The 25500-nt window shown below is 39.1% G+C and overlaps 1 protein-coding gene and 6 non-coding genes across 11 annotated transcripts in view; 3 read left to right on the plus strand and 4 right to left on the minus strand.

Moving 5' to 3' along the window:
* The window catches only part of LOC103910797 (uncharacterized), a 1018570-nt gene that overhangs the window by 835120 nt on the left and 157950 nt on the right, over positions 1-25500 (minus strand). The window lies entirely within an intron of this gene.
* On the minus strand, positions 23149-23231 carry trnal-cag (transfer RNA leucine (anticodon CAG)). Its single transcript has one exon. It is a non-coding gene; the product is annotated as a tRNA-Leu (tRNA).
* trnam-cau (transfer RNA methionine (anticodon CAU)) lies at positions 23326-23398 on the plus strand. Its single transcript has one exon. It is a non-coding gene; the product is annotated as a tRNA-Met (tRNA).
* Positions 24004-24086, minus strand: trnal-cag (transfer RNA leucine (anticodon CAG)). The gene has a single exon. It is a non-coding gene; the product is annotated as a tRNA-Leu (tRNA).
* On the plus strand, positions 24181-24253 carry trnam-cau (transfer RNA methionine (anticodon CAU)). Its single transcript has one exon. It is a non-coding gene; the product is annotated as a tRNA-Met (tRNA).
* Positions 24859-24941, minus strand: trnal-cag (transfer RNA leucine (anticodon CAG)). The gene has a single exon. It is a non-coding gene; the product is annotated as a tRNA-Leu (tRNA).
* trnam-cau (transfer RNA methionine (anticodon CAU)) lies at positions 25036-25108 on the plus strand. Its single transcript has one exon. It is a non-coding gene; the product is annotated as a tRNA-Met (tRNA).

Here is a 25500-nt window from a genome sequence, read left to right on the forward strand (position 1 = left end):
TTTGTTCCCACGTTTTAGGGGTTTAATAAAATCTTAGTCAAATTCAACAAAGATCAAACCTGAGTAATTCAAACTCAAGCATCTTTTAACAGAAATAAGACTAAACCTTATAATTATCTTCTCAAAGTGTCATTTGTACCATTTACTTTACTCTGACTAAACCAGTCAACATAATCAGAAGCAAACAGTATGATTTTGTATAAAATTCATTTGATTCTTACTGTCTGGTCAATTAGAAATGCTCACAGGTTAGTTATTTGCTCAAACTTTTGATTATTTGAAAATCTTTCATACCTGTCATTTGACAGTAAAACCTGTTTAAAAGCATTACCAATTGAACAAGAACAGACTGAGTTAACAACTCTTTTACCACATATAATCAAGACTCTTGCTTGGATATGGACTACTAAATTTTCATTTAAAGACAGTCTAAGTTTCTGTAAAACTTGTCAGTATTCACAATAATAATATTAACTTGAGTTGACTTGACTGCTTAAAAATGCTGTTAAAGTTCACGCTGCATTTCTGTTTACTAAAATGTTAATTTTTGCTGCAGCAGTATAAATACTTCTTACTGAATTTAACCATCAGATGCAAACACTTTCATTCAACTTTATCTCTTTGTTCTATACAACATCCAAACAATTATGTTCCTCTTCCATTGAGGACACACACACATAGACAGAGTGATTTACTGCAGCATTTGCCTTTAACACAAATGACTTCAACTCAATTCTCTGCTTATTTTTCCTATGCTAGAGTGAGGATGCTTTCTGGACTATTGTGGTTAGTGACTTAGCCAATGTCACTGTTTAAATGCCATCTGGAAAGACCATCTCATGGTCTGCATCATCTTTTCATCAGATTTACTCAGCATTATTGACTTCTGCAATGTCTGGCATTTCGCTTATACAATCTGTAATAATATAATACTCATTTCAGAGGTTAGTGACAATATTCATACAACAGGGACGAATCATTCCCTCAGGACAATAAGCATTATTGTACCATAGACATGAATATTGTGACGGCTCATAACTAAGTTTGCTTTAGGTGTTGAACTCGCACAAACTTATTCCTAAAATTCTTTGTCCAGTTTCAACTGGATTTACATGATCTTTTATCAAGTTTCAAAGTTTCTGTTCATAATCAAAGTCTTTTCTAAGACAATCAGCTGGGGCATTTTGTTTTCTTAATATCGTTGCTAAGCAAGTCGATAACAGAAACAAAACACAACTCATGGCTTCACTCAAACAGTCTCTGTCTCTCTGTTTCATGCACATGATTTTTCTATAGTCTTAGACTATAACATTAAAATTATTACAATTCAGAATCTTTAATCATTCATTAACGTTCCAAATGTCAAAAGTTTGATCTCTTAAAACTCAGTTGGAACTATTTAAAGACTATGAGAATTTCTTGTAATTATTTTACCTTAACTGCTTAATTCCATTCAGCTGTGTTATCCAAACCATCTCACAGCCAGTCTTTATCTTTAGCCAACACCATCTCGAAAATGTCCTTCGTCATGCATAAGGACCTGCATCAGTAAAATACTATGAAAAATCAGACACATCAGTTAAAAATCATCTCAGCTTCACATTCAGGAGTTCAGCATTCTTAAAATTCAGACATATAAAATATCCAGTGCTGTTAAAGCAGCCAACCACATTGATATTGGTAAAATTTTAAGAAACTTTACTGTCTCCAATGGTTCTTGAAAGCCCATTGCCATTATCTTTTTACCAATCATCTCCTTCAGGGTATCATACCCTGGCATAGTCCGTTGATGCTTGTCACAAGGACTGACATGTCCTCAATAAAGGCAGGATTCTCGTGATCAGGTCTGGACGGGGCCACTGAGGCAGACTACTGTAACTTCAAACAGTTCCCCTCTAAGGATGCTTTAGGCCAATAGAGCATCACCCCAGTCCAGCACCATCTTTCACATTAAACATCCCCCTTTTCGGGTAGATGCCCCGGGGTTTACGAGGGGTCCCATGCCTTAGGTTGTTTTCCGCTTTGGCCAAGGGAAAATCTTACCCGTCTTAGGGAACCCCCCTTCGTGCCCACCGGTCAACTGCCACTCACACTGCAAGCTCCTGTGCAGGCTTCCTCCTTGATTCAGAATTTTCTGCAAACTTGGGAAAGTGCAGTCAAGAACCATGAAAGCCATTGAGACTACCTACTAGAATTTAAACATTGAGACAGGTTAATCAAACACTTAAATCAACTGAATATCAAGCTGAGATTATTCAGGGAGTTTAGATATCACCCTGATCCATTCAGTGTCAGGGTCTACTACCTCAGTATAGCCATCAGGCCCTGTATGTGATGGTGGAGACTAAAGATAAGACAAAAGTTACAAACAGTAATAAACCGCTGAAGACAAGACAAGAAATTTCCAAACAGTAATAACAACTGTTCAAATTAATTATCTCTATAGCTCAGCGGGTATATTAGTGTTTTTCAAGATGCTTTAACAAAAGCACTTTCATTCATTCATTTCTCTGTTCACTTAGTCCCTTTATTAATCCGGGGTTGCCACAGCGGAATGAACTGCCAACCTATCCAGCACGTTTTTATGCAGCTGGTGCCCTTCCAGCTGCAACCCATCACTGGGAAAACAAACAAAAGCATTTTGCAATCTTTTATTTGTTAAATTTGATGTTTAATTACTAATACTTCTATTAGTGTATACAAATTGATATGTAGAATTTCTGTATTCATTCTAGCATTTCCTTTATTTTGTGATTTCCAACTGAGCACTGTGCTTATCAATTGTTATGGAACAGGCAGATAGCAGCTCTTAGCTGACATCTAATGAGAGAGAAAGAGAGTTTTGAGCAGTCTAGAATGAAAATGCATGTTTACTAAATTTAAACATACATTAAACATAACATTAACTTCAATAACATAATTTCATTGTAATATATTTTTACTAGAGCCCGTCCTAAAACATATAAAACAGAGTTGACATGCATTTTCAAAGTAATGCTGTTACAGTCAACAATAGTTTTAGATCTTTCAGGGGTTAACTGCATCCATCAAAGTATTATTTGAAACCCCCATTTATGTTACACATATATTATTAAAAATATATAAATCCAACCATGAAGCTGCTTGTTTGCACAGACTTACATGGCATATTTTTATTCAGACATGTGTCTGTTACTTTTACAGCCAAAACCAGTCATGTTGAGGGCTAAACCAAGATAGCAGTGCAGTCACACAGAATCTTATCTTCTACGACAAAACATAAGCTATTCTTTATTCCCATAATGTTACTGTCAGTTTCTGTGCTTAGTTTTTGCTACTAGCCCCTCAATATTTAGATTTTAGCTTTTCAATGACAATTAAATGTCAAAGGGATACTTTTTTTTTTTTTTTCTTAAAATCAGTTCTAAAATCATTTAAAACCTGAGAGCTTAGCTGAGCCATTTACTGCATTCTGCTCTCATCTATTTCTTTTTATATCTGAGGTTCAACATCAAAAGCAAGAAGAAATTGAGAGGGCAATCTTACCAACAGCGCTTGGCTTCTGCTTGATGAATCTGCAAACCATCCTAAGATGTGCAAACTGTCCAGACCGGTCCAATCCAGTTAGGGTCATAATTTTCTCGGGATTGCTCCTGGTGCATCATTGATCAATCAACCTCACCCTGATATTTCTAGGTATCTTGTCTGACTTTTGTGGCCACTACTATCAAATGGATACCTATTATAATGTTATTTGTTATTTTTATTCAATTATTTCTTTCCCTAATAATCTGACCTACACTATTCTTATGGCATGCCTTTTGTCTGTGATGCAGTTAGATAGCAGTGGTGGAACTCAATTACAATCTCGGGTTAATTTAGTCCACTACTAAATAGAAAACCAGTCCAGGTTTTATGCCCGAGAATGTCCCAAAAGCCTCCTAAACACCCATCAAATGAGTACCCTAACTCCGGGTGAAGGAGAAGGTACACCTCTCAACTACTGTTACACTTATCCGTATCGCTATAGGTGTACCACAAAATGCACCAGCTCGCTAAGGGATTCCACAGCAATCTACCACAAAATCCTGTGAATCCACCGGCGCCTTTCATTTACGTCTAAATGAGAACCAAAAACGTTCCGTTACTACCCACTACTTCACAGACAATCCCTAGTCTTATAATTTTAAATCTTCTTACCTTCATTTTGTTGATTGATCAATGGTGTTACCAGTAAACAAGTGCCACGCGTCCTCCACCAAAACTGTAGGGATTGTCTACAGTTTAACCCAAAGATTGACCAGTCTGGTAGATGAAGAAGAGCCGGAGTCAGAGATTTAAAAAAAAAAATAAATTATGTTTACTGAAGATAGTTTGCAGTTTTCATTCGCAGAAGCCAGCTTCAACACTCTCAATGAGTTCCTAGGCCGCTCTGCTTACAGTTTCAACAATCGAACAATTATACTCTTTACACAAGTCCAGAAAGGGTGGGATCCAGGTAAACAGTTCTCATTGGTTATAACAGAAATAGACAATTCTAAATACATGCGTCAAAGAAACATACACTGTAAAAAATTGCTGTTAAAAAACGGTCAGATTCTACGGCAAAATAATGTTTTTTCACTAAAACAGTAATATTCTGTTAAAAACAGTGCTTTCTGGGTAACATTTTTGTTTTCGAGAAAGTAACCAACTGCAGAAAACTGTGAGCTAACAGAGTTCAGATTCGATGTTTTGAAGTCTGTGTTTGAAATCACACTTTGTGTCCTTGTTCACTATTTCATACACTAGTTAACTAATATAGTTCACCTGACAGTTTTAATGAACACTAATGAGTGAATTCAGACACTGATGAACACCTGCTGTTAATAATTACAATTACTGAAGAAAATAAACAAGAAACACAAACAGTGACTTGAGTTACAACATTAAATAAAATCAAATAAAATAAAACAGCTTCAGTCTCAGCAGAGGATCATTAAACAACTCCACAAACAACAGCAGACACACTTATTACTGACTGATTTGACTTCCATACTATTCTCATTGAGATCCAACAGAAATTAAGGTGTTTTTTGTGTCACCGTAATGTAGTGAGGGGCTGGTTTAGTTGGGCTCTTCACCCTTGAACTTATTAATTCAGACTCTCCAATTACTAGAATAAAGAGTTAATAAAATGCATGTATTATAGTAATCAAGTTGGAAAGTCAATAATTAGAGAAATCCATTTGTCTGAAATTAGTTCTGATAAATGTATTGTTATAATTCTGGAAGAAGGGCCTCATGCAATAGATTTTATGCTTAGTTGCAGGTATTAATTTAATTAATAAGAAGTGGAAAAAGAAAAGATACCTCCGTAATTACTTTACAGTTAAGAAATAACATACAAAAACAGTTCAGTTATGACAAATACACACTCAGACCTCATGAATCTGACCTTGTATCTCAACAACGGTAACATCTCAAATGTTTCATGCTGCAATGCATGCTGGGAGTGGCACAGTACAAATATCCCAGCATGCATTGCGGTATAAATAAATGTTGTATAATGGTCTCACAGTTTTCTTTATTTGTATTTGATTCTGCTGTTGTTTATATTTCGACTTTCAGTTGCCTGTTTGTGAGTTAAACTGTTAATTTTGTTAGTTGTCACCATTATTGAAGTTCATATGCTGATTATTGGTGTCTCTTTGAGTGCGATTTACACCATAGAGCAGTGTTATTGTCCAAGATATTCTTAAAAACTTCCAGAAATCATTGCCACATATAGACATATAATGTAAAACAATAGATTTAACATTGAATAGGAGCAGTAAATTTTATTATACTAAATGAGAACAGACTCTGCCATTTAATGGCAACGTGAACATCACCAGATCTTATTTAGGTGTTTGGCTGGCTTGCCACAACAAAGGAGCTTTTTAAACAAAGTTCTTAACAATTGCAGCAGCCAAGATATATAAATGTTAAAAATGACAGGGCTAAGAGCCCAACTAAAGCAAACTCTGTTCTCCATGATGGTGACGTAAAACTTTCACTTTTTCTCAAGAAGAACTTTAGTAGATGTTATACAAAAATACATGTATTAAGTAATAAGTGTAGCTGGTGATGATGTTTGTAGAGTTGTTTAATCATCCGCTGATCATTTAAATGATTTAATCATTTGTTGTTCTTCAGGTTATTTCATTATAAAGCTGTGACTAAAGTTTTGTATGTTCTGTTCTTGTTTTTTCCCTTCAGTATTTCTACATTTGTTCATTGTTAATCCTCAATTAGCATTTAATTTGTCAGTTAATTAATGAATTTACTTCAGCTTTGCTCCATGTTTCTTGAACACTCAGTAGTGTGGACACTTCAATTAAAACTGAAGTATTTGCTCTGGGGTTTAAAGGGTTAAAGGTGTGAGAGGTAAAAACACAGTGTAAAAATGTATTTTAACAGTAATATACTGTTAATTTACACAACGGAAGTAGACTGTAAAAAAAACAGTATATTGCTGGCAACCACAGCTGCCAGTAGATTACTGTTAAATCAAGGAAAAAACAGTATTTTACTGTAAAACCTGAAGCTAATTTCTCCTGTGTGTCACCGTTGTGGAGGAGAGTAGAGCCAGTGTATGAGTTAAAGATGAACAATGAACTGCTGATGTTATTCTGCATGTTTCTCTATTTAAAGACAGCTGCTGTTTAGTTGCTGATGCAGTCAGAATCTCTCTGGTAGTTCCAGATTTACATGTATGTGTGCTGTTGTGAAAAATAAGACATTAGAGTTAAACCAAACTTTTCTAATTAACTAAAATAAGTTATCATTATAAGTATGCTTCTAAGCATATATAGCACATTACTTCATAAACTCATTCAGCAGTTGACCAAGTTGAGGCAGTTGCTTTCAGTGAGCAAAATGAGTTCAGTTGAGTATTGTGTAAATCAATGTAGTCCATGTATTTTTACAGCAACATACTGTAAAATAACAGTACATTGCTGGCAACTGCAGCTGCCAGTATTTTACTGTTTTTTAACGGGACAATTTTTAACAGTGTAGTATCTACTTCCAGATATGGATGGCCTTAATGCGTGCGTCAAAGAAAGCATTGTATCTGTCTCCAGATATGGATGGCGACCTGATGCCTAGAGGTGAGGTCACCCTAAGTTATTAGGAGCTGATCTCCGACCTGTAAAAAGCTAAACCAGGAAAACAATAGACACAAACGACCATTTGGGTTAAAGACTCAAGGATGTTTCTTGTACGTTCAGCTGTGTTATCAGGCTGGTTCAAGACTGTTTCCATCAACAGTCTGCTGCAATATCTTTACTACACACAGTCTATCTCCACACGAAAAGGAATTACATTAAAATGTATTATACTCAAAAATAGATCAATCAAACAGCTATAATATTATAGGCAATATCAGGACAATAAAACAGCTGTCTTCTCCTCTGTATTGGACCTCCAGTCATAAGAACAGATGGAGAGAGAGAGAGAGAGAGAGAGAGAGAGGTCTCCATGACCTATGACCTGGTTTGTGTGTCTCCTGAAAACAAAGTTAAAATAGACAGGCAAAAAGAGAAGCAAGGACACAGAACATTCTTGCAGTAAGCAGTTATAACTTATTCATTAGTTAACATCAATTCACAGTTAAATACTGAGAAACAGGATGATGAAAAGGATAAACGTTGGTCCATGATGAGACGGATTGGAAAGCAGAAATCCGAATCCTTCAATATAGTAACTAAAGCTATAAGCATGAATATGCTATATGAACTGTATATTTTATTGCATCCAAGTTTTTCTTTCTTTTACTCTAGGCTGCACCTTGAAGCTGACATTTAACAGGACATGCCCACTCCACGTTTCTTTGCTTGTAGAAGTTGATTAGCTGCCTGTCCTGTTCTTCCACACTTGATCTTAGATCCATGGACATGAAAAGGGGCTTCCCTGTCTCATGTAGCTGAAGTATTTGTTTTCTGTACAACAATGCAGCTGTCTTTGGATCCAAATGAGTCTTCCAATCTGTTCAATTAAATTACATTATTTTAACAATGCATCAGCAGCACAAGAATGTAAAAAACACACACACAAATAATTACCATTATCCATGATTGAAAAATCAGCAGTGTTGTTCACTTCTTTATTCATGAATGAAAACTCAGCTGTGTTGTTACTGTCATCATTCACTGGACTACAATTTAAAAATGGTAAACAATTAAAATTATGGAAAATGTTACAGTGCAAGGTAAATATAACATATTTTCCGTGTCTCACAAAATAAATATTTACAGCTAGCACACCTTTCCCCACATTCACTGGCATGGACTTCTAAAATTCCAAATGGCATTACTTCTTGACAAATAAGACAGCAAGCCTATAATGCCGATAACCAAATAAACACAAATTACCACAAAAATTCAACTTTATATCACCTTGGGTCAAATATACATTAGGAAGAAACTAACCTGTTCATTGTTCTTGACTTCGTTGTCCTTGTTCTCACATTCTGCCTCCTGCTGATACTCATCTTGAGAATCATTCTCATCCTCCACCACAACAACATCAGTACAGGACTTAATGTGATTGGTTAAAAGCTGAAGTGGGTAGGATTCGTTGCATTTTTTGCAGATTGCCTTAGGCATATCACGAAAGGCTTCAGAAGATGGTGGTAAGGGAGCAGTATCAAGCTCATCCTGAAGAGGAGCTATGTAGAGGACTGAATTCTCTCCTATTTTGGTAGCTTTAATAAGCCTGCCAGTGTACCCACAGTCTGCAGGTGCCATTAGGACAAGTTTACGACTTCCCCAACCTCCTGAAATTAAAAACAAGACTGCTACGTAATGCCTTATTATATGTTATTAATAAAATAAAAAATTAGTAATCTAAAATTCATTTTCTATTACTTAAAGGGGTGTAACAATACACTCAGCTCACAATATGATGTTCACGATACAATATGCATCACAATATTTTATTTATATTCAGTTAGCAAAATCCAACTTTTTCTATCATAGAAAATGGCATTGTCTTTTACCATAAATACTCCTATGCATCTTGTCATTTCTTCAGCTTTGGCACTTAAGTGAGACACTCGATTGCACTTTGGTGTTATGGTTGAGGCTTAAATGATACATCATATTTGTTGTGTTCGCAGCTTTGTATGGCAGCATTTCTTTACAGTCTTTACACACAGTTTGTGTTTTGTCTGTTTTCTTGTTACCGTCCTATTCAGTAACTGGAAAACCAAAATGTTGCCAGATGTTGGACTTATAAGAGAATGAGCCATCCTCTATTTTAGCTACACACATATTGCCCTGCTACTAGTTCTAGCAATCTGAATGGATGTGACAGCAGGTGGAATGTAGCTTAACCAATAAGAGAATAGATGTCATATGGCAATAAAATCGTCATAACGCCACAATGCATATTGTGACATTTTTGTATTGCAATAAATTGTACTACGATACATTGTTACACCCATAATTACATACATTTTTTTGTTTACCTAACAACATATTAAAAGCAAATTGTACTAACAGCTTATGCCAATGTAACACATTTTTAAGTTAAACATTATTAGCGTTTAGTATAATAAACAGAAAAACGGGATGTGGTAATTGAGCTTGGACTCCAAGCCAACATTGTCTTGTGTGCATACACCCAGGTGTAAAGGGATATCAAAAAATAAAATCTTGGCTTTTATCCACCCTCAGATTTTTCAACACACATTTCTTTGTTCTATCAAAGACAAGTATTTAGTATTAGCCTTAATATTTGTGTTTCTACTACAGATGGGTGCTTCTTAACATTTAAAAAAAACATATTTTATGCTTAACAGAAGACTGGAACTTAGAACAAGATATAGAGTAGTAAATGGCAACATTTTTAATTTTAGGTTAACTATCTTTTTAAGGTTGATGTGGTCTGAAATTGGTAAAAAACTAAATATGACAAGAACAAATGTGTAAAGCAACTAGGCACAAACTGCATATTTACACACATTACTATTTACTATGCTTTTATACAATTACAATATCTTACTCAAGACAGTGAATATTACCTGATGCTTTGTAAAGAAGCCAACCACCCATTACCCCACCAAGCTCAGGATATAATTCGATGAGCTTATCACATAACTGTTAAGGACAACAAGAATAATTAATCAAGCTGCTATCACTTCTCCGTATGAACATTCATAAAAATAATATGAGCAGAATTTAAAGGCACATTATGTTATGTATGGTTAGGTACCTCCTGATGAGTCATATTTTCATCTAGCATTGCAGTTCTGCGCCCTAGTCCTGCTTGAGTATGTAGAAGCTGATCTGGACCACTAGGAGATCGTTCACACTGGCCCGGAAGTAGGTGAAATGTCACCTGAAATGGTTTGGGTTTAATTGGTAAAGGACCTGTGCCAGTGAATCGTCGTTTCCCTCTACGATTTGTGAATAATCCAGGAAAGGATCTATCAGAATACCAGAACAAAATCAGAACAGAAATAATACATCAGAAAATGTAGAAATGCATTTTACAGCTTTGGAGCTTTGATGGTCAAAAGAGAACAAGCCCTCCAGACTAAGCCTATTTATTGTCTCCATTCAGAGTTTAGGTTCCTCGCCAATGTTGCATTCGCCTTGATTAGTTGAGCAATTAATTTTGTGCCATAGAGACACCTTTTTAACTGTATAGTGGAATTAAATTATTTCACATCTCAACTGAGTTTGCTGGATACAGCACTGTTTTCTGCAGAGCTGTAGTATAGATTAAATTATCCAAATTAATAACCGATTAACTAAACTAAGTCAGTTCACTTAATGTCCAATTGGCAAACATCACATATTTTTTCCCACTGTTTAACTGCTTGGAAACAATTTGTAGTTATAAAAAAAAAGTGTTATATAAACAAAGGTGACTTTGTACTGACCTAGTCATTTCTGACTGAACCAATGATGGCCCCGGAGTTGCAACTCTCGGTCTGACAACCTGAGATGATCTGACAAACCACAAAATAAATTAGCTATTAAAAGTTATCATTACATATGTGTTGACATTCACTTGAAATTCTTTCAAATGTTGCTATACCTGTTCATATCTTGACTAGTCGAAGGCCCGTCTCGCTCTTGACGTGTCAAAAGTGAGAGAAGGTGCCTTGCAGACCTTAAAACATCGTTGTCTCCCTTGTGAGACAAGCACAACAGAGATGGAAAGTGAAATTAAAAAACAAAAAAATCTGTCAATGGTGTAAAGTAGCTTTGCTTTCAATTCCTATTAACATATATATTTTGTTTACCCCACTGTAGATTTGTATGCCTGTTTCTTAATTTCACTTGATTTAAATAATATTTCTCTTACAATTATATTTTTCTTCAGAAATCAAAACAATAACCTTGTTGTTGCCTGCACAATATTGATGCAAGTCGGTTTCATTTAAGATAATGTATCCAGATATAAATGTGTAAATTTAAATGTCAACACTGGGGCAAATGAGCTCACATAATCAATATACTCGGTGCTGTAAAAGTATGTTTTCAATTCTGGCATTTTGAAAACAGGTTCATGGAAGTGCTTTAATGTAGTCGTGACTTTTGACCATTCAAATACTTGTAAAAAATAAAATTTTATTCTTTGTCTCCTGCTAGGCTGGTAGTTTGGCAATATAGATTCAAATTACTTGCTTTATAAAAAAGCAAGATGATGGACTGACACATAACCTTTCTTGAATATTACAATCAGTCATCAAATAAGGTAGCCTAACATATTTCAATGGCTGAGTTTTAGTCATTTTCAGTGACTACTGCAAGCTATATACAGTACATTTTAAAATAAACCTTTCATCATCCAGGCACAGTTTCTAGAAGTGTTGATAAACTCATAGAGCTGGTGCACGTCTGAGGGGACGCCCCTTCCATGATGATAATCCGCGTCTATTGCAGCGGGAATTTTACGCGCGAATGAAGCGTGTAGCAAGTTCACTCAAAATGTCCACGCGTCTATTTACGCGCAAATGGCGCGATATATTAGTGCAAGCCGCATCTGGCGTAAACGACCCAATACGTTTATTGCGTTTATTATATACAAAGATCTAGCCGACCTCGCTCCCCATCAATCAACCCCCATCTCCTCTCCCTCGCTGTTAACAATCAAAAACAGTCGACTCCTTAATTTCACGCCAAAGTTTTCCTTAAACTTGAGAGCCCTTTAACGTTACAGTGACATAAACTCGCCTTTAATTCAGAAGAATTGCATATTATTATAAGCAATTTGAAGAAGTAATCTTAGATGTTATGTCTTAATTAGTGATTAATACTCACCTCTTGGTCCATCTTCGCCCATTAACACGTCGTCTTGCGTTTGCTTGTTGATGAAGAAATAACTGCCGCTAGCACCACCTGCTGTCGAGGACGTCTAACAGCAGAGAGTGATCTTGGATCCGTACTCCATTGCTTTTCCTGCAGTTCCCGGATGTAATGTCGAATTTCAACAGTCGAATTTGAACCACTGAATTTATGGAAGCGAATTTTTGAACTGAAATAAAATGCACTGAAAATTGCATTTTGAATAATATATATTGTATTTTTAAACAGAACTGAATGTTTTGGAATTGAATTCTGAATGGTGAATTATGAACTATTGAATTTAAGTATAAAAATGTGTGCAAAATATTTTTAGTTGAAATATTCACAGCTCAAATAAACAGCTATATTAAATTTTGGGACATAAAAATACAAACCCTGGCAATTCATGTCATTAAAATGCAAGCACTTGTTAATTCAATGCATTATTTTTTTCAGTTAGTGTAATTCGACAAGCTTTTTATTTCAATACTTTAGGCATTGATTTTGTTCCATAGAGGACCTTGCTTGGAGGTGTGCTGAAATGCACATGTGGTTTTCACACTTAAAAGGTACATTTATGAATCAATATGTGTTTATAATTATTTACTAGAATGGCTTTCCTTTTTCATGATTACATGTATTTTTTTGATTATTTTTAGCAGAGTACTGCCTCTGCTGCTCCAGCACAAACGGTGCAACAACCTGCCCCTACTGTACCAGCTCAGGAGATGATGGAGAAGAGACAACTTAAGGCCCAGCCCCTGTACTCCACCAGTGGCATCAAAGATTTCACCGGACCAACCAGGAGAGCAGCACCAGTACATGTTGGCAGAGAGTACAGCAGGTCAGGCAAGGCAGAGGCAGACATCTGTTGGGTGACCCCCACTCAGACCCAAGGCACCAGCACAGACCCAGGTCATCAGGTCATGTTTACACCATCAGCACCTGGAGCATCGCTGCAGATGGTACCCAACATTTACATCCTGGCTACACCAGGGTACCAGGGTGTGCCGATGTTTCAGGGTGTACCAATGTTCCAGGCTGTGCCAATAGTCCAGGGAATCCCTATGGCCCAGGGTATCCCGATGATGCAAGGAGTGCAGATAGCCCAGGGTATCCCAATGGTGTAGGGGATGCCACTCAGACAGCCACCACTTCAGCCAACAATGTCCAGTACCAGCTCACAGCCTGCTGCATCACTGTCCGCATCTAGAGCCATTCCCAAAAGACCGTACTGAAGATCTATTCAAGCGAACACTTGTAAAAAGTGTGGGCAGTTCAAAACAATTGCCAAAGGCCATAGCCAACTCAGGGGCAGGGTGTACTGCCCACAGACTGAAACTTTGACTAAAGAAGAGTGGCTAGAGGAAATGAAAAGGACCACTCCAAAATAATATGTTTGTTTGTTTGTTTGTGTATGTATATAGTGGAATAGTTCTTCAGTTTTTCAATTTCACTTGTTGTTGATTTATATTTTTATTTCACATTTTCTTTATCTTATATATTATTTATATGTGTGTGTGTGTGTGTGTGTGTGTGTGTGTATGTATATATTGTTTACAGTTTACAACCATAATAGTTCAATTTATTGTATTTCACTTGTTTGTTTTTTGTTTTATTGCACATTTTACTTTTTAATTATTTATTTTGTTAACATTTTATTTAACTTATTTATTATTTATATATGTGTGTGTATTTATATAGTTTATAACCATAATAGTTCTACAGTTTATTCTATTTCACTTGTTGTTGGTTTTTATTCATTTTTTAATTGCGCATTTTATTTAAATAGTGTATTTATTTTGTTAATATTTTATTTAACTTATTATTTATGTGTGTGTGTGTGTGTGTGTGTGTGTGTGTGTGTGTGTGTGTGTGTGTGTGTGTGTGTGTGTGTGAGTGTGTACAGAGTGTAAAAAGTTTACAACCATAATAGTTCTTCAATTTATACTATTTCACTTGTTGGTTTCTATTTTATTCCATATTTTATCAAAATAATTTCTTTTGTTAACATTTTATTTAACTGTTTATTATTTATGTGTATGTCTATTGTTAATACAGTTTATAACCATAATAGATCTTCAATTACCTTGTTTGTTTCTGTTTTTTTTTTTTTGCACTTTATATTTAAATAATTTATTTATTTTGTTGACATTTTATTTAACTTATTTACTTATATGTGTATGTATAAAGTGTATACAGTTTACAACCATAATAGCTCAATTTATTCTATTTCATTTATTGTTGGTTTCTAAATTTATTTAACATTTTATTTGTTAACTTAGTATTCATTCTGTTTATATTTAACTTATTTAATTTTTTTGATTTTTTTATGCTATGTTTATTACTGTTTTGTGGACCAATATTAAATAAATATTGCATTTATAAATGACTGCTCCTTGACTTTTAAGTCCACTTTGTGCTGGTTTCTGTTTTTATTTAACATTTTATTTACATTGTTTATTTATATTGTTAATATTGTATTTAACTTATTTATTATTTTTTAAATTTTCTACTCTATTTTCATTACTGTTCTGTTGACAATTGTTAGATAAATAATGCATATATAAATAACTGACTACTCCTTGACTTTTAATTCCATAATACTGTAGCTCTATAACATTCCTGTAGAAGATAATTTGTACATCAAAATACAGAACAATAATAATGATAAGCATAACAATGCTACAACAACTACTAAATAATGACATATTCAAGTTAGTATGCTTTATTTTTCATGAAAGAATGTCAAAAAACACAAGAACAAAGTGCTTAGGCATATTTTATTTACCTTGGAGCATTATACATTCAAACAGTTAGTTTATTGAGTAATAAGTAACCAATAACAATAAAGCATCTTTCAAGAGTTCACACTTAGCTCATGATTTATACATAGCTTGTTTGGCATGCTGTCCCGGGAGAGAGCCCTGAGCTCAAGGGATCCTCGAGCCCAGGGCTCCCCCCTTTTGCAGGGCGAGTGGACATTGAGCTCAGGTCTATCTCAAACTCCCCCGCTGCTGAGGCCAAGGCGAACTTCCTGAGAGTAAGACATTATAAAAAAGGTTTAGGCTTGTTTTATCTATAATATAGAGCACATTTGGATGGTGGGAGGAAACCGGGGAACCCGGGGGAAACCCACGCGGACACGGGGAGAACATGCAAACTCCACACAGAAATACCAGATGGCTCAGCGAGGACCCAACACCATTGGTATTCTTGCTGTGAGGCAACAGTGCTAGCTTGTTTGGCATGCTGTCCCGGGAGAGAGCCCTGAGCTCAAGGGATCCTCGAGCCCAGGGCTCCCCCCCCTTTTGCAGGGCGAGTGGAGATTGAGCTCAGGCCTATCTCAAACTCCCCAAAAAGCCAATGATAAGCGCTCGGGACAGCAGCCGCGTGTTTACACAGGAACTCCCCAAAGTGCAAAGAAAAAGTGCTATATCCGGCTGCTGGATATATATGTGAAGAACTGATAAAAAGTGGGGGAAAAGCTTTCTAGGGAGTGTGTGAAGGGCAGGGTGGGTTTGGTGGCTAAGAAATAAAGTTAGGAAGTCTAAGGGAGTCTGAGTGGCTTAGAGGGTGGGTGGAGTCTCGTGTGTAAATTGGGGCTTAAATGGGCCCTCTACAGGAGTCAGTGCTTAAGAGAAGGTTTGTGAGATGCAATAATGAAGGGTGTGGAGCTGGCTGTTTAAGAGGAGGGAAGAGATTTGGTAGCGGAAGCATAAAAAGCTGTTGGGGGTAAACAAAGGAGAGAAGCTGGAGGAAACAATGCTATATAAATTACTGTATGGAATATACAACTGCTATGCAGCAGAAGCACTCAATGCTGGCATGTTGCTAGAAACTGGCAGGGAGAAAGAGAGGGGAAGGAAGCTGGTATTAACACAGATTTAATATATTAACAATAAAATAAAAACATGAAACATTAGGGAAATACTATGCATAATAAAATGCAGTAAGCAGCGGAAGCACTTAGCGCTGGCAGAAGAAAAACTGCTTTAATTAACAAAAATATGCTATACAATTACTATGCATAATGTGCAAAATAATCAATAAGAAAGGTACTAATGCAGCGGGAGCCCACAATGCTGGTAAGGGGAGAGAAAAAGGGGGGTGCTGTTGAAGTAACAAGGTTACTATGCAAAATACAGAACATGAAATGCTAATGAACTACTATGCAGAATAAACATGTTAATGCCGATACTGGTGAATAACTATAAAGAATAAATAAACTGATGCAGTGGAAGCACTCGACACTGGCAGGGGAAACTGGAAGGTGAAGGCGATAGGTGAGGCTCTTGCGAGAGCCAAAACTCCTATTGACTCCGGCGGGAGTCAGAGCTTAGGGTGATGTTAATGTGGAGGAAGGAGGTTGGATGAGAGTCAAAGACAATGAGTAAAGGGCTGGTAGAAAACAGTAAGGCACTCAATTCTGGCAAGTGGAAAGGGGAGAGCTGCTGGGAGTAACAACTTGGGTTCTTTGAGATGAAAAGACTGAGGCGAATGTAGGATTTGAAAGGCTTTAGAGAACCAATGACCGAGGGTCTGGATCTGGTGCTGGGAAAGCCTTTTAATAATGCCAATTCTGAATGAATGGCTGGAGATTGGTTCGGGAGGAAATCCTGAGAGGTGGACAACTTTGAGGTGTTTCTGGAACCAGAGTTGTGATACTGGACAATTAGCATCATCAGTAAAAAGGGAGGCTAGGGGGTTTGTTTCTTATAATCCTCGAGTGTAGGTATACTAGAGAGTTTGGACTGGGTGGGTGAGGGCAGGAATGTTGAAGATGTAAATGAAATGTTCTTGTCAATAGATCTATCTTACTTTGCAGGACGAGGAAACCCTTTCTTTCCTCATTACACAAAATTAGATCTGCTATGGTGGGTTGGAGTGAGGGTTGAGTTTGAATGTTTCATGCTGTGATGTGTAACTGAAGGGTCTGAAGGCTACTACTTTAATGGTAAGTGATATGGAGTTTGGTGGAGGTTATAATGGGGGTGGCTTAAGGTAATGTCATTTGTGGAAAGGGATGGACAGGCGTTGAGTTGGGGTCCACTTCTGTAGCCAGTGACCAAATTTTCTGGAAAGAAAATGAGAGAGAGTCAGTGATTTGGTTTTGCAACCTGGCACATATTATGCAGACATGATAAATTGACTAATGTCAAATAAGACATCTCAAAAGTAGCATTAAAGCATAGAGAGTAGGAACGCCTTTGTCTATGCATTATATTGTTTCTTCCTCAACACAATGAACGAGAATCCTAGAGGTGGACCATTCGTCTCCCCATAGTATGGCGGCAGCGACTATTGGGTACAGTTTGAAGAAAGCTGATGATCTCAGACTGGCTAAAGCAGACTCTAAATCATCAGTCCTCATTTTGCTGGACTTGTCAGCTGCTTTTGACACTGTCAACCACCAGATCCTGCTATCTACACTTGAGTCACTGGGCGTTGCGGGCACTGTTATACAATGGTTCAGATCTTACCTCTCTGACAGGTCATTCAGGGTGTCTTGGAGGGGAGAGGTGTCCAACCTACAGCATCTAAACACTGGGGTACCTCAAGGCTCTGTTCTTGGGCCACTTCTCTTCTCCATCTACACATCATCTCTAGGACAAGTCATCCAGAGACATGGATTCTCCTACCACTGCTATGCTGATGATACCCAGCTATACCTCTCTTTTCATCCTGATGATCCCTCGGTTCCAGCTCGTATCTCAGCCTGCCTGTTGGATATTTCACACTGGATGAAAGATCATCATCTTCAGCTGAACCTCGCAAAAACGGAAATGCTTGTAGTTTCTGCCAACCCGACTCTACACCATAACTTTTCAATCCAGATGGATGGGGCAACCATTACTGCATCCAAAATGGTGAAAAGCCTTGGAGTAACGATTGATGACCAACTAAACTTCTCTGACCACATTTCTAGAACTGCTCGATCGTGCAGATTTGCACTCTATAACATCAGAAAGATCCGACCCTTCTTATCTGAACATGCAGCTCAACTCCTTGTTCAAGCTCTTGTTCTCTCCAAACTGGATTACTGCAACTCTCTACTAGCTGGGCTTCCAGCTAACTCTATCAAGCCTCTTCAACTACTCCAGAATGCAGCAGCACGAGTTGTCTTCAATGAACCTAAACGAGCACATGTCACTCCGCTGCTAGTCCGTTTGCACTGGCTGCCAGTTGCTGCTCGCATCAAATTCAAAACTCTGATGTTTGCCTACAAAGTGACTTCTGGCCTAGCACCTTCTTATCTGCACTCACTTCTGCAGATCTATGTGCCCTCCAGAAACTTGCGTTCTGTGAATGAACGTCGCCTCGTGGTTCCATCCCAAAGAGGAAAAAAATCACTTTCGCGAACGCTCACGCTCAATCTGCCCAGTTGGTGGAATGAACTCCCTAACTGCATCAGAACAGCAGAGTCACTCGCTATTTTCAAGAAACGACTAAAAACTCAACTATTTAGTCTCCACTTCACTTCCTAATCTGCAATTGCCTATTTGAATATCACACTAACTGTACAAAAAAAAAAAAAAAAAAAAAAAATTACTAACACTTCCCTTCTTAGACTTTACAGACCTGAAACTTGCCTTTAGTACTTATTCATTGTTGCTCTTAGTTGTGTAAATTGCTTCCTTGTCCTCATTTGTAAGTCGCTTTGGATAAAAGCGTCTGCTAAATGACTAAATGTAATTGTAAATGTAAACAATGGTTTCTAGAGTGGAAATAGATTGAGGGGGCCATGTGGTGGCAACCAGTGGCCTCTGAGTACCCTTGGAACCCAACTGATGGGGTAGCACCAGTAAATAGACAAATATCTAATGGGGGTGCGAACAATCTCTGCAGAAGAAGGAACAGCCGTTCCATAGCTTAAGGAAGCAATCCATAAGCGGAGTTCATTGTGGGTGGGTTTTGAGAGAGAAATTGTGCCTTTTAAATCGTGACTTGTGGTAGGGAGCTGGAGTAGGCAAGTTTGAGGTAAATTTGCACTGTGAATTTTAGGTGGCCGAGGATAGATAACAGTATGTGTTTAATTCAAGTCTCTTTCTTATAATAGAAGAGAAAGAGAAATTATTCAGCCAATTTTCTCTTTAGGAAGAGAAGCTCGGAATTTGAGCAAATCGAAGTTGATGCCTAGAAATTCGATAAATGTATTGGGTCCAGCCTTCTGCGAGCAGAATACCTAGATTGGCGAAAACCTTTTGGTGATCTCTAGGTGTTTGGCTGGAGGCAATGTGGGGGGGGTGATTAGAATATCATCTAAAGTTGGATAAGGTGGGGGATTCTGCGATTGTTAGAAAGAAGCAGGTGATGGAGAATTTGCGAGTTGCACTGCTTATGGGACAAATGCGTGAAACCTTGAGTGGTCGGGCAGAGAATGGTCAAACATAAAGTGGTTGTCAATCTCTTTTTAAATAAGATGATCCACAATTTCTGGTTCAATCAGCAAAAGCTGACTGAATATTAGGATAGGAAGGGAGAGCTGAGGTGCCCGGGTGGAATCCATAGGTTAGACCTGAAATGAGAAAATCAGAAAAAATTAGTGGAGAGAACGCAGTTCACTAGCGAGGTGAGGAATCGACAGACAGATAGTGTTTTAAATGTTTTGGTAGACGTTCATTACCCCCCAGGATAGTTGAGGGCCAAGGATATTAAGCATGGCTTGGCTGGTGATCTTAAAAATACCTCTTTAAAGTGGAGTAGGTGAAGTGATAAGTTTAAATTCCTGTGACATATTACGATCGGACTTCTATGATCGATGTGATGCTTATTGTCATTAGGTGGGTAATTTTATTTTAGAAGTTAAATAGCTATTGGAAGTGGCAGGGTTTGTTTACTTATATGTATGTTTATTTATTTATTTATGTTAGTTATTTGTTTAATTTATTTATTTATTTAACTTCTAAAATGATGTTGTCATTTAATTTGCACTTGAACATACTTATTAAACTGTGTCAATTAAATGTTTACTATGGGCTTTACTTTAATCTGATTGATTAAATAACATTACATTTGGAATCTTAACATGAATGAAATCAGAAGCATAATTGGCCCAATTCATTCACAAAGTCTTTGCAACTAAGTCTGTTCATAATTAAGAGAGGGCGGGACCATCTCATGTTCTGACAGCTCTTGGATGGTGACACTTCTCTTTTCAGCTATTGGCTCAATGAAGTGTCAATCAAAAGGTCGGCAGCCATTTTGTTAGACCATAATACAAGTGTTTTTGTCTGAAAGATACTACTGTACTGAAAGCACTCCAGCAACAAGTTTGGATGACAGCAGTGTATCCATGTATGTTTATCAACATGTAAACATGTTGTGGACTAAAGTTTTATGGATTGGATTGCTTTGATCCTTGCAGTCAAATCAGCCATGCTGTTAAAATGTTTTGGACCTGTGAACAGACAGCAAGCTTGAAAGGTGGGTTTATTTGGTTTGTTATAATCTCTGCTTGTTTACAGATTATAGGAGGACGTTAAGTCCATAGTGTTTGTGTCTTTAAAATGGTTTAAATTATTTTTTATTTATGAGAGTCTTGCTTTTCTAAAAACATAAGAAATGTTTAATCTTGTTGGAGAGTAGTTTCTCCTTAAAGAGAGAAGTTTCCCCTTAAAGCATACTACGTTACCACAGGTGGACCGCTAAGAGCGGTGCGAGTTTGGCTTCATTGCAGTGTCTGAAGTCTCAGGGAGAGCAGGGCTCTGGTTGCAGTTGTAGATATTGTTGGTTATTTCCATATTGATGGGCTAAAAAGTGCAATGCTGTAAAAGCTTTTAGAGCTAAAGCTTTTAAGAAGCAGGAAGCTTTCTTCCAGAAAGAAAATGAGGATATATATAGTGATTTGGGATCCTTTGACTGGAGGATCATAATTAGTTAATGTGGACCAGCTGGGTAAATCATGAGCACATGCTCCTCTTGAAATTAGTTTAAAACTAAACTTCACTTAGCTGGATTCGAACCTCGGTCTTGGTGAGCACCTGCAATAGAAATCAATGTAACTCAAAATGTGTTGTTTTAACACAGAACGGTATCACTATGCGTGACGTAAAGAAGTTGCAGTGAAGGCATGTCCTGGAAGCTTAGAATGCACCCTTTCTTTTCTTCGCTTTTTCCCCCTCTTCTTCCCTTTTTCTTTTTCTTTCTTCCCCCTTTTCTTCCCTTCTACCCTGGACAATTGTTCCCCAGCTTAACGCAGCACCTTAGACCGCTCGGCCATCCTGACATACCTGCCTGGCCCGAGCTGTCTCCTAGGAGCCACACCGAAGCACCGTGACATGGAAGCTGTTGTTTCACAGTTTGCCCAGGTATACCTTGTTGTCACAGTAGGCAGCGCATCAGTCTCATAATCTGAAGCTCGTGAGTTCGAGCCTCACATGGGTAAGGGTGGTAACTTATGGCACATGGAAGCGCTTAGATGACTGGGCGGCATTTTTTATGCCCTTCCGTGAGGATCATGCTTCCCGGGGGCAAAAAAGCTACAGCTCCTCTGGAGGCCTGGCGGTGTGAAAATCCAAGAACATTTCCTGAGTCTGAAGCAATGATGGTGAGATGCTCCCATTCCTATCACGTTGTCGCTTGACGTTTGGCGTGGATCTGTCAAATGTCATGAATTAATGTTGTGTGAGGATTTGACTAAAAGTCTTGCGAATCCCATTGCCTTAAAAATCAACAGCACCCCAGGACTTTCCACTACATGGTATTCCAAGACAGTTCTTTTGATCCCCTTTCGGTGCACTTGCATTAAAGCCCTCGTCCATTGTTTTGTTCACATGCTTTTCCGAGCTTTTGTGGACAATACATTGATCGCAAACGCCTTAAAACCTACAGTCTAAAGAGCCCATTAAGGCTGCCAAGGACACTGCTACCCTGCATGAACTTTGGCGCAACGAGATTGATGCGGTGCTTTGTCAGTGTTACTGTATCACTCACACATGGTGCCAGAGAGTTAAAGACTTGAGCCTGATCGTGTTGCCAAAGATTAAGTTTGTGAGAAGTGTAATTCAAACCCACACTTCCAGGGGAGACTGCAACCTAAAGGCAGCACCTTAGACCGCTTGGCCATCCTGACATGCTTGCCTGACCCAAGCTGTCTCCTAGGAGCCACACCATAGCACCGTGACATGGAAGCTGGTGTTTCACAGTTTGCCAAGGTCCAACAGTCTACCTCTTTGGGGCAGAATACAGCGTGTCAGTCTCATAATCTGAAGGTCGTGAGTTTGAGCCTCACACAGGGCAAGGTGCTACCTTTTGGCACTTGGAAGCGCTTAGATGACTGGGCAGCATTTTTTATTCCCTTCCGTGTGGATCATGCTTTCCCGGGGCAAAAAAAGCTAAAGCTCCTCTGGAGGCCTGGTGGTGTGAAGTTCCAAGAACATTTCCTGAGTCTGAAGCAATGATGGTAAGATGCTCCCATTCCTATCACGTTGCCGCTTGACGTTCAGCGTGGATCTGTCAAATGTCATGAAGTAACGTTGTGCGAGGATTTGACGAAAAGTCCTGTGAATCCCATTGCTTAAAAATCAACGGCATCCCAGGACATTCCACTACATGGCATTCCAAGACAGTACTTTTGATCCCCTTTTGGTTCACTTGCATTAAAGCCCTTGTCCATTGTTTTGTTCACATGCTTTTCCGAACTTTCATGGACAATACCTTGATCGCAAACGCCTTAAAACCTACAGTCTAAAGAGCCTATTAAGGTTGCCAGGGACACTGCTACGCTGCAAAAACTTTGGCACAACGAGATTGATGCGGTGCTTTGTCAGTGTTACTGTATCACTCGGACATGGTGCCAGAGAGTTAAAGACTTGAGCCTGAACGCGTAGCCAAAGATTAGGTTTGTCAGAAGTGGGATTCGAACCCATGCCTCCAGAGGAGACTGCGACCTGAACGCAGCGCCTTAGACCGCTCGGCCATCCTGACATGCTTGCCTGACCTAAGCTGTCTCCTGGGAGCCACTCCGCAGCACCGTGACATGGAAGCTGGTGTTTCCCAGTTTGCCCAGGTCCAACAGTCTGCCTCGTTGGCGCAGTAGGCAGCGCGTCAGTCTCATAATCTGAAGGTCGTGAGTACGAGCCTCACACGGGGCAAGGTGCTACCTTTTGGCCCTTGGAAGCGCTTAGATGACTGGCCAGCATTTTTTATTCCCTTCCGTGTGGATCATGCTTCCCCGGGGCAAAAAAAGCTACAGCTCCTCTGGAGGCCAGGTGGTGTGAAGTTCCAAGAACATTTCCTGAGTCTGAAGCGATGATGGTAAGATGCTCCCATTCCTATCACGGTGTCGCTTGACGTTCGGCGTGGATCTGTCAAATGTCATGAATTAACGTTGTGCGAGGATTTGACGAAAAGTCCTGCGAATCCCATTGCCTTAAAAATCAACGGCATCCCAGGACATTCCACTACATGGCATTCCAAGACAGTACTTTTGATCCCCTTTTGGTTCACTTGCATTAAAGCCCTCGTCCATTGTTTTGTTCACATACTTTTCCGAGTTTTTGTGGACAATACCTTGATTGCAAAAGCCTTAAAACCTACAGTCTAAAGAGCCCATTAAGGCTGCCATGTACACTGCTACGCTGCATAAATTTTGGCACAACGAGATTGATGCGGTGCTTTGTCAGTGTTACTGTATCACTCGGACATGGTGCCAGAGAGTTAAAGACTTGAGCCTGAACGCGTAGCCAAAGATTAGGTTTGTCAGAAGTGGGATTCGATCCCACGCCTCCAGAGGAGACTGCGACCTGAACGCAGCGCCTTAGACCGCTCGGCCATCCTGACATGCTTGCCTGACTTAAGCTGTCTTCTGGGAGCCACTCCGCAGCACCGTGACATGGAAGCTGGTGTTTCCCAGTTTGCCCAGGTCCAACAGTCTGCCTCGTTGGCGCAGTAGGCAGCGCGTCAGTCTCATAATCTGAAGGTTGTGAGTTCGAGCCTCACACGGGGCAAGGTGCTACCTTTTGGCACTTGGAAGCGCTTAGATGACTGGCCAGCATTTTTTATTCCCTTCCGTGTGGATCATGCTTCCCCGGGGCAAAAAAAGCTACAGCTCCTCTGGAGGCCAGGTGGTGTGAAGTTCCAAGAACATTTCCTGAGTCTGAAGCAATGATGGTAAGATGCTCCCATTCCTATCACGGTGTCGCTTGACGTTCGGCGTGGATCTGTCAAATGTCATGAATTAACGTTGTGCGAGGATTTGACGAAAAGTCCTGCGAATCCCATTGCCTTAAAAATCAACGGCATCCCAGGACATTCCACTACATGGCATTCCAAGACAGTACTTTTGATCCCCTTTTGGTTCACTTGCATTAAAGCCCTCGTCCATTGTCTTGTTCACATGCTTTTCCGAGTTTTTGTGGACAATACCTTGATTGCAAAAGCCTTAAAACCTACAGTCTAAAGAGCCCATTAAGGCTGCCATGTACACTGCTACGCTGCATAAATTTTGGCACAACAAGATTGATGCGGTGCTTTGTCAGTGTTACTGTATCACTCGGACATGGTGCCAGAGAGTTAAAGACTTGAGCCTGAACGCGTAGCCAAAGATTAGGTTTGTCAGAAGTGGGATTTGATCCCACGCCTCCAGAGGAGACTGCGACCTGAACGCAGCGCCTTAGACCGCTCAGCCATCCTGACATGCTTGCCTGACCTAAGCTGTCTCCTGGGAGCCACTCCGCAGCACCGTGACATGGAAGCTGGTGTTTCCCAGTTTGCCCAGGTCCAACAGTCTGCCTCGTTGGCGCAGTAGGCAGCGCGTCAGTCTCATAATCTGAAGGTCGTGAGTTCGAGCCTCACACGGGGCAAGGTGCTACCTTTTGGCACTTGGAAGCGCTTAGATGACTGGCCAGCATTTTTTATTCCCTTCCGTGTGGATCATGCTTCCCCGGGGCAAAAAAAGCTACAGCTCCTCTGGAGGCCAGGTGGTGTGAAGTTCCAAGAACATTTCCTGAGTCTGAAGCAATGATGGTAAGATGCTCCCATTCCTATCACTGTGTCGCTTGACGTTCGGCGTGGATCTGTCAAATGTCATGAATTAACGTTGTGCGAGGATTTGACGAAAAGTCCTGCGAATCCCATTGCCTTAAAAATCAACGACATCCCAGGACATTCCACTACATGGCATTCCAAGACAGTACTTTTGATCCCCTTTTGGTTCACTTGCATTAAAGCCCTCGTCCATTGTTTTGTTCACATG

This window comes from Danio rerio, chromosome 4 (genome assembly GCF_049306965.1).
Source record: "Danio rerio strain Tuebingen ecotype United States chromosome 4, GRCz12tu, whole genome shotgun sequence".
NCBI lineage: Eukaryota > Metazoa > Chordata > Actinopteri > Cypriniformes > Danionidae > Danio > Danio rerio.